Genomic DNA, 16,854 nt, shown 5'->3' on the forward strand with positions numbered 1-16,854 from the left:
CCGCTGCTCCGCCTCTTCCCTTCCTCCCTCCTCTAGGCGCTCCTTCTGGCCCAAGAGCAGCAGCTGGCCATTCACAAGGCGAAGCGGGCCACGCCCCCGTGCCAAGCGGCAGCCAATCCGCGCCCTCCCCTCGCTTCCGCGCCCCCCTGGGTTGCGATGCGTGCAGGAGGCTCGTTCGTCCCTGGGCCGGCGCAGCAGCGCCTCGTAGGAAGCTGCCTCATTGCAAAGGAAGCTGGCCAAACCTGGTTCGCAGGTTTCTTCGTTGAGGCAAGGTGGGGCGGCTGCCTCTGGCGGCAGGATCCTGGGGCAATAGATCCGGCCCGGGCTGCAAGGAACGCGGTGCATGTAGATCTTTATACCCACCCGCTCCTGTTCTCGTGGTTTTTGAAAGTTTATATACCGGTATATATACAGTATATTCATTAAAGTTTATGTATATATTCATTAAAGTTGTGACCATTTCTAACCCAGATCATTGTCTGCTTGAGATTAGTTACAGGTAGGTAGCCGTGTTGGTCTGAGTCGAAACAAAATTAAAAAAATTCCTTCAGTAGCATTTTGGTATGAGCTTTCGTGTGCATGCACACTTCATCAGATTCAGTATCTGATGAAGTGTGTATGCACACGAAAGCTCATACCAAAATAAAAACTTAGTTGGTCTTTAAGGTGCTACTGAAGGAATTTTTTTTTATTTTGATGAGCAGAGTTCTGGAGATTATTAATACATTTTACATTTAGCCACTGCCTGGGTCAGGATGGGAGGGGGGTGCATAGCTGCCAAGTTTTCCCTTTTCTCGCGAGGAAGCCTATTCAGCATAATGGAATTTCCCTTGAAAAAAGGGAGAACTTGGCAGCTATGGGGGTGGCGGCACTGCAACTGGGCCTGCAATAAACTACCTACGGTAACTAACTAACTTTGTGCTGAGTTCCCCCAGCTTTTTTTTCCAGGGGGGAAAAACACCGCCTGTTCCCAATGTAGATCCTCAATCCCCCTACTTTTCAGGTGGGGTAGGGTGGAGGTGTCATGTTGTGGTTTGCCTCAGGTGTCAAAATTCTAGCCCTTATGGATCTGAGTAAAGGCAATAAGCAAACACGGAAGTAGGAACATGCCTTCTACCAAAAATCTTAACTTTGAACCTTTTGGTCCACACTGACTGGCAACAAGGTTCTAGATGCAACTCAAATAAAATATACATTTGCAATGAGTTTTAACTGTAAGCCACAGCTTTGGTCCACAGTTGAGCTACAACATTGTTACATTTTGGCTTTTTTCTTTGAGGGGCCAACCTCTTTGAGGGGCCAACCTTTTTTCTTTGAGGGGAGGTGAAGTGTGTGCATGTGTGCTTTGTTTGGTCTGAATCACCCTCAAGTCAGTTTAATGGGGTGATCTGAGGAAAGGGGGATTTTCTCCATTCACTTTCAATATCTCTCCCTCTCCCCCCTCCCCCATCTCTAATATATATGCCAATAAGTATAATTAACACAAAGAAAAAAGTTCTACAGTAGTTACAAGTAGGTAGCCGTGTTGGTCTGCCGTAGTCGAAACAAAATAAAAAAAATCCTTCCATTAGCACCTTAGAGACCAACTAAGTTTGTCATTGGTATGAGCTTTCGTGTGCATGCACACTTGGTATCTGAAGAAGTGTGCATGCACACGAAAGCTCATACCAGTGACAAACTTAGTTGGTCTCTAAGGTGCTACTGGAAGGAATATTTTGTTTTGACAAAGAAAGAGTGGATCAAATGAATGAAAAACCAAATACAACTCAAATTTTCCATACCATTCATGGGCGTAGGCAGGGGGGCAGGAGGGGGCAGCTGCCCCCCCCCCGAAGCAAAAAATAATAATGTATTTTACAGACCATAACCAGCACTTTTCCCCTCCAAAAACTGAAGTGGAAAGGGCTTTGCTTTAGCAAGAACAGCTCAGTCTCCGCTTGCTGGGGGACGGGACGAGAACACAGCTGTAACAAAAACACATCAAATAAATAAAGCAAAGTGGCTGCCGGTAGTTAAGCAGTTAAGACAATGGAGAGGATGTCCCCAGGCAAGATGTGATAGCTCACCACTTCACCCTATTGTTCTTCAGTGGGAGTTGTTAATGAGCATTCAGGGATCGCATTAAGAGTTCTATTGGCAATTTAATGAGGGTGCAGAGGTTTCAATTTGACTAAGGTGGCTCTGCAAGGCTAAAAGGAAGTGAATAAGAAAAGGGGGGCTGTAGCTTTGATAGACACAGTGATGTTTATAAAAGCAGTGGTGTTCCAGTCTGCCCCTCCTCCTGCATCTGTATACTGTAAATCAGGGGTGGCCACCTCCCAAGAGACTCTGATCTACTCACAGAGTTAAAAACTGGGAGTGATCTACCCCCTTTGGGGGGGTTCAGGTCAAAGCTGTTGAGTTTTTTTTAAGGAAGGGAAGCCCTGTTTTGGGGGGTTTATGTCAAACTTGTTGAGCTTCTTTTAGGAGGGAGGGAGGCCCATTTTTGTTTAGGGCTTCAGGTCATACTTCAGCTTTTTTTAGGGAGGAGGAAAATTTTGGGTGAGGTTTTTTTAGGGGTGCCAGTGACCTACCAGTGATCTACCACAGACATCTAGTGATCTACTGGTAGATCACAATCTACCTGTTGGACGTGCCTGCTGTAAATCAAGCAGAGAGAAAGCTGCTTACAAGGCTCCTGTACAGGCGTACCGGTGTCTTCCTCTTGCTGCAGAGTTCCAGCGTCACCCAGAGGCACCCACAAATATGAGTTATCCCTCTCTCTACTTCTTCCTTCCTTCCCCCCCTCTTCCATCCTCAATAAAATACGGGGGGGGCAGATAAGCCCCACATAGAAAGCCCATCAACATGGGGGGGTGACTCTTTCAAATACTGTACGGTATTTACCAGTAATTTTTTTTTGGGGGGGAGAGAGGCACCTAGGCCTCTAGGAGTTGGCTGCTATGCCTAGGAGTAGGACAATTCAAGAAAGCAGAATGATGCATATGCTATGGTAATATATCAATAGAATCATAGAATTGTAGTCGGAAGGGACTACAACCCCCTGCAATGCAGGAATTTTTTCCTAAGGTGGGGCTTGAACCCACGACATGGTTGAAATATTATCCTGATATGCAGCAACGCCTCGGAGCCATCGTGACTGCGGCCGTGCCTTGCCTCGCCCTCGCCCGCCCTGCCACCCCCTCTCGCCTGCCCGACCCTCTCGTCCTCTCCAGCCAAGCAGGGTAGCCGCCGGCGCTGCCAGTCCCAGAAGCACAAGGTGGCCGCCGCCACCGCTGCCACGATGTGGCCGGCCCGCTGGCCCTGTAGCCCCGCCCACATTCCCACTTCGTGGCCCCTCCCCTCCCATGCCTTGGCCCCGCCCCTGAACGACCATGGCTCCCCCCCCCCAGTTTTGATCCTGGGTATGGATATGGCCCTTAGGGATTCTTATTCTGAACAATCTTTGCCAGATGAGAGGGAAAATCCAGCCAAGGGGGAAATGTATCACACACACACACACACACACACACACACACACACACACGCCTATACAAGTGGTGGTTGTTACGGTTCTTCTTCTCCGGCCATCGCTTGTAGCTCACATCATGTTTACATGTTCGATGTTCCAAGTAGCACGTTGAAATGATTGTTAATGATGAAGGCTTGATGTTGTTGGAGTTTGCTAAGGCCAGTGCTAGCTTGGAAGATTTTATTTCTACCCTTACAGAATTTAGGCTTGCATGGGGAATCTTACGAAGCCAAAAGGGATATATTCTCTGGTAGTTCTGATATAGAATCTGGTAAGGATTCTAAAGTTACTTCTGTAGTGCTGGGATGTGGAATCTGTGCCCTCTGCATCTTGTTCTACTCCCAATCCATTATGCTTCATAGAAAGCGATTCACAAATGAAATGAATTAATACAGGGGTCAGCAAACATTTGCAGCTGGGGGCCGGTCCACTGTCCCTCAGACCTTGTGGGGGGGCCGGACTATATTTTGAAAAAAATTATATGAATGAATTCCTATGCCCCACAAATAACCCAGAGATGCATTGTAAATAAAAGGACACATTCTACTCATGTAAAAACATGCTGATTCCCGAACTGTCCACGGGCCGGATTTAGAAGGCGATTGGGCCGCATCCGGCCCCCGGGCCTTAGTTTGGGGACCCCTGAATTAATAAATAATAGCACCCACCCCTGGAATCTGACCTGGAAAGGATCAGGGGAAGATTGGGTCAGGTAGGACCAAGGAAGGAAGGAAGGGACTCCTCCCCATGGGGTCAAGAGCTTCAAAGCAGACCAGCCCCCTTCAGAAAGAAAGGCTCTCAGGGATTATTCTGCATCCCTTCCCTTTTTATAGGAAGAGACCCTACTGGGTCCCCACATTTAAATTCTTGTCTGGTCTCCTTGCTGGCCTAACTTGGCCAGTTAGAACTGGCGTTGCTACATGTATGTTGTATTTTATGCTGTTTTTAAGTCGTTTTTAATCAATGTTTTACATTTGTTGTTAGCCACCCTGAGTCCAGTTTCTAAATCCAGAAGGGTGGAGTACATAGCTGCCAAGTTATCCCTTTTTTACAGGGATTTTCCCTTATGCTGAATAGGCTTCCTCGCGAGAAAAGTGAAAACTTGGCAGCTATGGTGGAGTATAAATGAAATATTATTATTATTATTATTATTATTATTATTATTATTATTATCCTTGTGGGCAGTGTTTTATTTCTAAAAATAAGTAGAGGGGTACTCTCATTTTCCTACTCATATTGAAATATGGCCCCTCAATGAGGCCAAACCTAGATTCACAAAATGCTTAGGGGTATATGTGTCCCGCCCAGGGAAAGAAAAAAAAAACACTGCTTGTTGAACAATGACAGTATTCCCCTTCACTTTTTCCTGGCAAATCGGACTGAACTGGGGAGACAGGCTACCTTTTCAAAGAAAAATGAGAAATTCCTGGCTAGAGAGAAAGGGGTGGGTGGTGGGTGGGAATGCTTGTGCCCCTTCCTTTGCCTTCTCCCACCAACCCTGTGATCACTGTGTGTTTGTGTGTGTGCACGCACACACACACTCATGCACAACCTCAATAAAGCCAGGCAGTCCCCAATCAATAAAGTGCATTTATTGTGCATTTATTCAAAATCCATTTAAAAATATTTGTTTTTATTCCATGCTATTCCAGTTCTCTTTCTTCTTTTCACCAATCGGCGAAATCCTGCCTCTGCCTTCAATCAGCTCGAGACCGAGGCACGTGGAGTTACACAGGAGTAGATCATATATCCTAAGGAACGGGAAAACCCAAAATTCCATGAGATCCCTTGAGGCAAAATAATGTTAACAATTTTCAGATCTCTCTCTGTCCCCTGCCCTGCCCTGTCTTTTGCCAAAACAAAGGTAGCCACCCTGTGCCCAGACAGCAAGACCCCCCTCTCTCTCGGCCTCCCTGAGGTGGTCCAAAGGAAACAAGAGCAAGGCATAAGGCCCCAGCTTGGCTGCAGAAGGAGGTCTACAAAATGCCATCCAACCATCTTAGGGACTCCACTCTGCATCTGTGTAGAGTTTACTCTGGAGCCTTTTCTTCTCCTGAAGCCATCCCATGAGGCAGCAGAGGTTTAGAATCAGAGTTCTCCTCCATGGGCTCCCATCTGGGGGGATGAGCCCCATCACGCCCTCACTTCCCTCTACAGCTTCCTCTGGATCTCATCCGCTCAATCTGCCGGAGTCTGTCTTCTGACACAGGGGAAAGTCCCTCACTCACTGAGGGTTTGAGACCCATTGGTTACCCTCCCCTGGTCCCCTGGCCTCTTCTCCCTCTGACTGCTCATCCTTCTGCCCCCACTGCTCCCTGGGCTCTGAGACGTCTTCCCTTCCTGGTTCTCCAACTGCTTCCTCCCACCATTCCTCTGTGCCCAACCAGTCCATGACATCGTTCCACCCATTGACCTCTGTCCCCAGAAGGCAGCTTCCCCCTACCTGATCTGGTCCCACAGCCACTGCTTCCCTTCTGCCCCCATGAAAGTATGGAAAAGGAGGTCCTGCCGCCATCTTTCTGTCACCTGCAAGAGAAAAAAGGTAAGCAGGATGCCAGGAGTGCCTGCTTCTCTCACAGATGAAACAGGGCATCTCTAACTACAGGTGGGCTTTTGAGAAAGTCTTACCTGCTGAGTTCATTTGTATGTTGGCCTCTCTCTGGTGTCCGCACTGCCTATAAATCTTCAATTATTATATCATCTGGATGGAAGAGAATGAAAATGAAAATGAGATTTTCCCACAGGCCTTTCCCCCCCCCCCCATCCTTCAGTCAGGGGCCCAGGTTGGAAAAGTAGCTGGAGTCAGTCCGGACGCTGTCCTCCCAGGCCAGGTGGGAAAGACCTGCCAGGCAGGGAGCAGGTCCTGCCAGACTCCCAGCAGGAAGACCTCAGAGGTGGGTCTTGGGCAAATAAGGGACAAGGTAGTTTGCTGTCTCCAAGGTGTGGGGCTCACCTTCTTCCGGCTTCTGTCGGAAACAGGCCAGGTCCGGCCGAACTACCGTCATCTGCAGAGGAAAGAAAAATCAGGATCAGTTGGGAGCAAGAGAGCACAGAAGCAGCGCCAAGCCAGGAAGGACGGGTCTCCCTCTGTCTTGGGCCCAATCCCTTGTTCCAGAGGACCTCCCTGGGCCCTGCAGCCTCCTGGGCAGAGGTGGAAGGGCAGCCTCTGGCCTCACCCTGGCCCCCAGGGACACACACCACATCATCTGCATTAAAGGTCACTCAGGGATGTGCTATTGGAGAGATGGAAGCAAACACAGGAAGGAATAGAAGAAGGCGAGCTACTTACTCGGAGGTGGGGAAATTTTCGGGCAACGGCCAGCAGCAATGAAATGCTGCTGGCCGCTAGTTTTTGAGCCTCCCCACTTTCCCCCAGGGCGTATCCTCGCAGGTCCTGCAGGAGGGAAGAGCGTCTCAGAGTCAGGGGCCAGTCTGGGCCAAAGCGGCCCTCACTGCCCCCACCACAGAGTCCCTGGCACTTCTGGACCATGAGAGTTTGCCAGCTTTGGTCTTGGACCAAATTGAGGGCCAAACAGGCTCTGTGCCCCAGAAATGGGTAAGGGATGGGGGGGGGACAACCCTAAAACCACCCCTGATGCCATCGGGACACTTACGCTTAAAAGTTGCAGGAGGGTGCCCGCATTGGGGGCTTCCATTAGGAGACTTCCTAGGAGGAGACGGAAGTGGCGCTTCAGCTCCTGCGGGAAAAGAGAGAAGAGAGTTTGAATTTTGGTGAAATATGATGAAGAAGAAAGAGCCATGCAAAGGGAATTTGAGACAAAGGACATACCTCTCTTTCCTCCTCCTTTTCTGGGCCCTGAATAACTGCCTCCATGGTCCTATGGAGGATCGCACTGATCATGTCACAGCTGAATTTGGGCCTCATGGTACTGCAGAGATGAAAGCGAGAGGGTTAGACGCTTCCTCTGAGTCTCCCTTGGAGTTCTGCCCCCCACCCACCCTCCATCCCAAAGACCCCACTCACCTGAGCTGGAGGAGGGCCTCCAAGGCAAGGGCCAGGGTCAGGGGGCGATCCCTGAAGTGCTCCAAGGGCCCCAAGATGTCCTGGAAGAGAACAGAGGAGGAAAATCAGCTCTTTCCGGGGCCTCCAGAGGACAGCTCCCACCCCAAACACCAGGCTTGGCTTTCCAGCGGACCCTAAGCCGGCAGGGTCCTCCTCTCCGCAGATGCACAACCCCTTCCCTAAAGGCCCTCCTTCCCCCCCACCTCCCCGCGGGGGTCCCTCACACCACCCCTCACTCACCAAAATGGCTTTGGCCGTCTCCTGCTTGGAGCACTTCAGGGTTCGCAGCCCCCTGAGCTCAGCTGCCTGGCAGCTCTGGATGACCCCGAGGATGTAGAATTGCTCATCCTCGAGCAGCTGAAATGCAAAAGTCAGACTGTCAGTTCCTTGTGAGGGGAGGGCTTCTCTGCATCTGAAAGTGCAGAGTGGGGGGCAGGTCTGAGGGATCCAGTCCCTGTACTTCTTTTCTGCAATACTCACCCCTGGGGAAGGGATGTGGAACCGCAGAACTGCAAAAAGAAGGACATGCGAACAGGTGAGTCTGTCCCTCAGCCCCTGGCAGGGCTATTCCAAGAGTTTTCTCCTGGATTCCAAGTCCTACTACAGAGGTGGGACATCCCCAGGCCTTGGGGGCCAATCCTGGCCTCTTTTCCCCAGAATGTGGCTCCCCAGGGAAGGTGCCCCTCCTGCTGGCAATTGCCCCCCAGCCATGCCCCCCAGCCCAGCCCCCTGCTTCATTCATTGGACTCCACAAAATGGGTTGGCCTCTGGCGGGAGGGGGTTCCAGCCACTGGCCCAATGGACCTTGGGTCGGATTCAGCCACCTGGCTCTTTCCATCTTTTGACTAGCTCCCCCCCCCAATGCCGATTCCTGCCCTCCTCTGTCCAAAAAAGGAGGGCCACTTGCTCACCTGGCGCCACGGGCTGCTCTGGGCCTTGCTGGGGGGCCACCCTGCGGCAGCGCCGAAACAGGCGCCTTAAGCACCTGATCCTAGAAGAGATGAGCAGAGAGAGAGACTCAGACGCCGGCAGCCCTAATTCTTGGGGGGTGTTTGTGTGTGAGGAGGGGTGTCTGGAGAAGACAGGGAACCACCACCGAATGGGCAGAACAGGCACCATATCCCCCTCCAACTGCAGCCCAAATCAACACCTTCACTTCTGCAAATGTCCCCACAAAACACATCATCCTGACACAGTCCTTTCCTTTTTCCATTCCAAAGGCTCCCGTAAATAAGGGTAGAGCATTTGCCCTAACGAAGGCTGAGCCTTTTGCTCACAAGGCGCTCAACCAATCTGCTCAGCCTATCCAAGTAACTGTCCAATAGCGACCAAGGAGCGCCGCCAAACAGCGCCCCCAGCACAAAGCACACAGGCACTGCAACTGCCGACCAGCCGTGGCCTCTGCTCTACAAATAGGAATTCCCACTGGGAAAAGGGAAAAGCCAGAACCAGCCATGAAAACCGTTCTTGGTCCATTGAAACTAGTCTTTGGCGTTTCAGTCTAGGCTCTTGTACTACCAATCCAGCTGTAGGCTTCTGAAACATGAACCACTTATAAACGCCATCTCCAACGCCTTGAAAGATTCCATCAATGGTGTCTCTGAAAAATGTGACATATCTCTTGGGAAGGCAGGCAAACTAATACTAGTTTCCTGGAAGAAGCAAAGATCCCCAGTATTGAAGCAATGTTTCTTCAACACCAACTTCGTTGGACTGGTCATGTGGTTCAGATGCCTGATTATCATCTTCCCAAGCAACTACTCTATTCCAAACTTAAAAATGGAAAGCGTAATGCTGGTGGTCAACAAAAGAGGTTCAAAGACACTCTCAAGGCCAATCTAAAAAATGTTGCATAAACACCAATGGCTGTGAAACACTGGCCTGCGAGGGCTCCAGTAGGAGAACAGCTTTTACCAAAGGTGTTATGGGCTTTGAAGACGCATGAACTCAGAATGCAAGGGAGAAACGAGCGAAGAGGAAGGCACGCTTGGCAAACCCTCACTGTGATCAACTCCCGCCCAGAAAACTATGTCCCCACTGTGGAAGGACATGTGGATCCAGAATTGGCCTCCACAGTCACTTACAGACTCACGGTTCAAACTCACTGTTCATGGAAGTCAATCTTACCCAGCTATGAGTGACAAGAAGAAGAAGAAGAAGAAGAAGAAGAAGAAGAAGAAGAAGAAGAAGAAGAAGAAGAAGAAGAAGAAGAAGAAGAAGAAGAAGAAGAAGAAGAAATCTTGCCTACTCTTGCAGCGGGAAAACCTTCAAATATTCATATAAAAGCAATCACACATCGGATTGACACTGTTCCAATGCTGTTCTGCTCAGAAGGAAGATGGCTACCAGAGGAGGCACTTGGGATATGGCTAGGAGCAGCCACCATCCCTGAAGCATGAGACCACGTACACAGCAACCCTTCTGCCTGGGTGATAATCACTGCCCTCCTGGTCTCTGAGTGCCAGACAGGTAGCCATCTGAAAGACAAGAGTGGATCCAACCTCCATGGAATGGGGACTTGGCCAGGACAATAGTGGGTATTCAACTTGTCTAGGAAACAGGAACATATCTATATCTATCTATCTATCTATCTATCTATCTATCTATCTATCTTCCTTTGTTTTACTTAATGGGTGTAAGGTAGAGGTCAAGGGAGGGACAGGGACAAAACTGATACCCAGGTATCCGCCAGAAAAAATGTGATGTATGTAGGATGTTTTATTAAAAGGTGGTGTGGGTAAAATGGGCTTCTTTCTGCTTCTTCCATGTTGAAAGTCCTGTTGCAACAGTTCATTGAATAAAGACCAGGCCTCACCAGAGAGCCAAGGCTGTGCAGGGGACCCCACGACACATCCCCACCCCCCGGAGATTAAGAGAAAGGAAAGGAATGCTACTTACAGCCTGCCCATTTCGTCGACGAAAAGATCCCACCCTCCTCACTAAAGTAACTAACTATCTAAAATGCCCACCCAAGCCTAAATCTGACCCCTACCCCAACCCCTGCCCTAAGTCTACACCTAACCCCCGTCCTAACCCTACACTTAGCCCTAACTACTCTATGTACAAAATATATACAAACTCTGCACAGATGTGCAGAAAAGACAAAAAACAAAGAACAAAAATAATATAATAAAGAACAAAATAAAATAAAATAAAATAAAAGTGTTAAAAGAAAAGAAAAGAAAAATAAATGAAATAAAAGTAAGAAATAAAATAACAGTAAAAAATAAAATCAAAATTAAAATAAGAAACCGGAAAAATAACAACAAACCAAACTCCTCTCCTCTCCTATTCGCCACCAATCACCACCAACTGCCACTAACTCCTCTCTCTCTACTCGCCTCACTACAAACCCACAATGGCCGCCTGCAAGTCAGTGGCTTTTAAAGGAGAAGCAAGAGAGTCACAAAGGAGGGCGGGTCCTTGTCACCATGGCAACCCCCCCCCCCCAGGAACTGGCCCCTCCTGAGTGGTGATGCTCCTCTGTCAGAATTCGGAGGCACCTGCTGTTCCGCCTGAGCTGGGCTGCATCTTCATTTCACATCCAGAGGGCCTTCTCGGTGGTGGCGCCTGCCCTGTGGAACGCCCTCCCATCAGATGTCAAAGAGAAAAACAGCTACCAGATTTTTAGAAGACATCTGAAGGCAACCCTGTTTAGGGAGGCTTTTAATGTTTAATTGCTTTATTTCATTTTTTTGTTGTAAGCCGCCCAAAGTGGCTGGGGAAACCCAGCCAGGTGGGCGGGGTATAAATAATAAATTATTATTATTATTGTTATTATTATTATTATTATCCTTCTTCCTGCAGCCCCATTCCCCAAGGGAATGGCCCCTCCCCTCCCATGCCTTGGCCCCACCCCTGAACGACCATGGCTTGCCCCCCCCCCCCAGTTTTGATCCTGGCTACGCCCCTGATACCATTTAACTTTTTTTAAACGTTTGCTTTTCAGTCATCAATGGTTTTAAAATATTTTTGATTAATAGCTTTTTTAAAATTTCTTTTCTTTTTTTACTTTCTTTTTTTAATAGTTTACAGGTGTTTTATTTCTTTCTTGTTAACATTAATGAGGCTCCACCAAATACATTCAATGCAAATAGAAAGAACAGGGGGATGAAACATCTCTGCCAAAAGAGACAACACAGAGACTTGAGGCATCTTAAAGCCTCAGCAGCCGACCATGATGGTTAAAAGGAAATTTCAAACTGAGGCAGTGTCCTTTCCTCTCTTTCCATTAAAGAGGCTCTGCATACCAATGCTTCTTTCTTTTTCTTATATCCAAACTTTTCCTCCAAGGAGCTCAAGGTGGCATATATAGTTTTCCCTGTCCCCATCTTATCTGCACAGAAACGTGAGGTGTGTTAGGCTGAGAGACAGTAACAGGCCTCCTGAGCTTCATGGCTCCCAGGTCCCATGTCCAACACTCTAACCACTACACCCTACTGCTTCTCATCGGCAACAGCACCAATGCACAAAAGGGAGGTATCAGTAGACTTGGAAGACCCCCAATATTTGCAGTAGCCACCTGCAAAATGGAAACATTACTTGAGCAAGAAAAATTGGGTATGTATAATTTTTCTTATCTATTTTATTTCATATTGCTGTGGGTGCTGATGTTCTGGTTCTTATATTTAATTTTTAAGGGTTGTATCTGATGGAGTCTTTGCCTATACACAGGGGTGGAAAATCCATGACGCTTTATATCAGTGATGGCGAACCTATGACACACGTGTCAGACGTGACACGCAGAGCCCTCACTGCTGGCACGCATTCACGCTGTTGTTGTTGTTTCACACACACACCCATTTGTTCTCCCACTCTTCCTCACACTACAGCTTGTCTCCGCTGTTAAAACCCGGATCCTTTGTTGTTGTTGCTGGTAGCCAGAGATTGGTTTTTTAACCCTTTCTGTGCTGTTTTTCTGGTGCTTTGGCAGACTATGATTGGGTGTAACAGCCTTCTTTTTTAACCCGCTCTGTGCTGGGTTAGTTCCAGCGAAGGTATTATTCATCATTTATTCCTGTTCTCTTTCCCCCCAAAAAGTGCAGCAGCTTTGGGGCATCCCCCCCCAAAAAGCAACTTTTGCACCCCCCAAAAAACCTCCAAAACTTTGGTCAGCAGCTCCCCCAAAAAAGCTCAACAACTTTGTGATAAATAAGGGTTTTTTGGTTAGGTTAGGTTAAATAATTAGTTTTTGGTTTATTAAATACAGTTATATATTACAATTATACATTTTTATTATTTAAACTATAAATATCACAAAATTATGGGTTTTTTCTCTCTCGAAGTGACACACCACCCGGGTTATGCTCGGTTTTTTGGCGAATTTTGACACACCAAGCACAAAAGGTTGCCCATCACTCCTTTATATGCTGAACTATATCTCTCATAATCCCAGAATGTTGGTCATTGGGGCCAGGACTTGGAATGAAGAGTTTGGCTGAACCAAAGTTCTCTAAACTAGTTCAAACATCTCTGAACTACACCTGAAATTAGTTCCCATAATTTCCAAGTAAACTAATGGTAAATTAAGTTCAGTCTGGGGTAGAACTTGGAACATTTTTTAATTCATCTTCAGGGGACCTGGACTCTTGGCTTTCATTTAAGAAAAAGTAAAGTAAACTGGACATCTATAAAGAAAGTAACACAGCAAAACAAGGATGCAATGTCTTACAATCTGCATAAAATAGGTATCTCAATGGCTATTTGCTAGAATGACAAACCCAAACCTCCATGTTCAGGGGTAATATATCTCTGAATATCTGGTGCTGGGGGCAAACAAGCGAAGACTGTTGTCTTTATCTGTGGACTTCCACCATGGGGAACAAGGTGCTGGACAAAATGAAACTTTATAGGAACCGCTACAGCGGGAAGGTAAACGGCATTTCCATGTGCTGCTCTGGTTTGCCAGAAGCGGCTTTGTCATGCTGGCCACATGACCTGGAAGCTATATGCCGGCTCCCTCGGCCAATAATGCGAGATGAGCGCGCAACCCGAGTCGGTCACGACTGGACCTAATGGTCAGGGGTCCCTTTACCTTTACCTTTAAAGTAAACTGGACATCTATAAAGAAAGTAACACAGCAAAACAAGGATGCAATGTCTTACAATCTGCATAAAATAGGTATCTCAATGGCTATTTGCTAGAATGACAAACCCAAACCTCCATGTTCAGGGGTAATATATCTCTGAATATCTGGTGCTGGGGGCAAACAAGCGAAGACTGTTGTCTTTATCTGTGGACTTCCACCATGGGGAACAAGGTGCTGGACAAAATGAAACTTTAATCATTTGATAGTATCTGCTTATGTTAAAGACTGGTACAACTCTGTGGGTGTATTAATTTTAGAAAACCAGTTTACATGCCTACAGGTGTCAGTTTAATTTACCGTAATTGAATGTAGTTAATGACCTAAAGTTTTTTTTTTCCATTCCAGTTGAAGAAGAGCCTAGTGATATTCAGAAGCTTGCAATGTGCATGCACTAAGAAGATATTATTTGATTTAATGGCTCTATCAGACCTCCAGCGCATGAGGCCAGAAGGCAAAATTAATAGCCTGCATTGTTATTTTAAAAGTTAGTCTGCCTGCCACCCGTTAATGGCACTAAAAAACCGCTTAAGTGACTTTTTAAATACAGCCAAATTCTCTTACTTGGACCTTACTGGTTAAGCTCCTTGACCATTTTAATGTGGGGCTTGCAAACTGTAGCTTGACAGTCACAGTCAAAATATTAATTAATTAAACAATGTTAAAAACCACCTAGAACTTAAATCATTACCAAATCAAACAAGTTTAGGATTTGGCTGCAAATAGATATCACATAATTTACCTGCCTGGCCCTGCCCTTCCTAAAGGTGGGTTGCACACACACAAATGTTGGTTGCTCGACAATATTAGAGGCAGAACTTTATTATCCAATCAAGCTCAATGGACTCTCATTCAACACATTCATAGAATCATAGAGTTGGAAGAGACCACAAGGGCCATCCAGTCCAACCCCATGCGAAGCAGGAAACACCATCAAAGCATTCCTGACATATGGCTGTCAAGCATCTGCTTAAAGACCTCCAAAGAAGGAGACTCTATCAACTCTTTGGCAGCAAATTCCACTGTCAAACAGCTCTTACTGTCAGGAAGTTCTTCCTAATGTTTAGGTGGAATCTTCTTTCTTGTAGCTTGAATCCATTGCTCCGTGTCCGCTTCTCTGGAGCAGCAGAAAACAACATTTCACCCCTCTTCCATATGACATCCTTTTATATATTTGAACATAGCTATCATATCACCCCTTAACCTTCTCTTCTCCAGACTAAACATACCCAGCTCCCTAAGCCGTTCCTCATAAGGCATTGTTTCCAGGCCTTTGACCATTTTGATTGCCCTCCTCTGGACACGTTCCAGCTTGTCAGTATCCTTCTTGAACTGTGGTGCCCAGAACTGGACACAGTACTCCAGGTGAGGTCTGACCAGAGCAGAATACAGTGGTATTTTTTTTTAATACCATTCAGCTGCAGCTGCCAATTAATGAGAGTGTGTACACTTGTGAAGGTGAAGTTTGCCTTTGTCAGAATACCCATGTAGAACCTTTGTGCCTTGTGTGTTTTCGCCTGCTGTAAATGTGTCCTTGAATTCTGATAATGACTCTCATTTGTCTGCACGGGAGGCTGGAGAAGGGTGTAGGACTGTGCAGACACTAGCCTAGTGTACAAAGGTAAAAAAAATTGCATTTGTTGCCCCACCCACTTTTACCTCTGGCCCCACCCATCACTGGAATGCAACTCCTTCTGGATGGAAGCCAAGGGGACGGGTGTCCTCAAGGATTTTTATGGGGGTGGGGAAGAGCAGGCAAATTTCTGACAACAATGTCACACAGAACATGGACGCAAGGTTGTTTTCCGCTGCTCCAGAGGGCAGGACTTGAACCAATCAGGCCCGGCCCACTCATGAGACAAGGTGGGGCAATTGCCTCGGGCAGCAGGATCCACCTGGGATCCCAATCTCAATCTCCCCCCGCCCCTTGTTCCTGATGCAGACCTTTCTTCACCCTTTCTTCCCTAGCAGCGAGTGGGTACCCAAATGCCTTGGGCTGCTGGCCCTGAAACCAATGGATTCCAATTGTAAAAAAAGGATATTCCAACTAAACATTAGGAATCACTTTCTGAGCGCAGGAGCTGTTTGACCATGGAACACATAACTTCAGGTGGTGGACTCTCCTTTCTTTGAGGCAGGGGTCAGCAAACGTTTTCAGCAGGGGGCCAGTCCACTATCCCTCAGACCTTGTGGGGGGCCGGACTATATTTTGAAAAAAATATATGAATGAATTCCTATGCCCCACAAATAACCCAGAGATGCATTTTAAATAAAAGGACACATTCTACTCATGTAAAAACACGCTGATTCCTGGACCGTCCACAGGCCGGATTTAGAAAGTGACTGGGCCTGATCCGGCTCCTGGGCCATAGTTTGCCTACCCATGCTTTGAGGTTTCCACACACTAGAATGTGGCTGCCTCAATAAAAGAAAAAAGCAGCAAATCTGGGGGTTGTGGTTCATTTGGGGTAGGGGCGGCTCCCCCCCCCCCCCATGAACGCCTACAGGCCTAAGAGCTACCGGTAGTACTGGCACTATCGCTCCTTTCTTGTTCTCTCCTCTGCTCCCTGCACCACACTGCCAATTTAAAGAAAATTAATAAGAGATACAAACACACACAACTTGATGGTATGTTTGTGAACTTTAACAGATGCCATAGGATGAAATGCAAATGAAAAATTCACCTGCTGCTGAAGGTGTTCCCTTGTTGATCTCCATTTGTAGATGGGGAGGGTGCAGCTTTTAAGATTTCATTAATTACATTCTCACCTCACTTTTGTGACCTGTAAGAGGTCCTGAAATCATTATAATAAACTGTTAAAAGTGTTTGATCATGTCACTGCCCAGCTATTTCTGGCCAAAAGAACAGCAGTAATTCCAGACATAATCCCACCTACGGTAACTACACTTTCTCCATCAAGCTTTCCAAGATGGGGGTGGGAAACCAGTCCCAAATATTCCAGCAAAGTACTGTATTTCTCATCGAGAATGAATGCTAGAATGGTAGTTAGTGGCCTTTCAAGTTTGAATTTACCTTGTAAGACTGTCTGCCCCTACAGAGATCTGTAGGATCACTTAGCTAATCCAGTGAAATTGTACTCATGGCACTGCAAACCTACAGAATACTATAGGGCGGTGTTATGGAAATCACTGGGGGGGGGCACATCTTTATTATAAATATTATGCATAAATGTATCCTTTCGACTTGACAGCTCAGGGAAGTTACCTAGTTTT

The sequence above is a fragment of the Zootoca vivipara genome, chromosome 17 (assembly GCF_963506605.1).
Source record: "Zootoca vivipara chromosome 17, rZooViv1.1, whole genome shotgun sequence".
NCBI classification, from domain to species: Eukaryota; Metazoa; Chordata; class Lepidosauria; order Squamata; family Lacertidae; genus Zootoca; species Zootoca vivipara.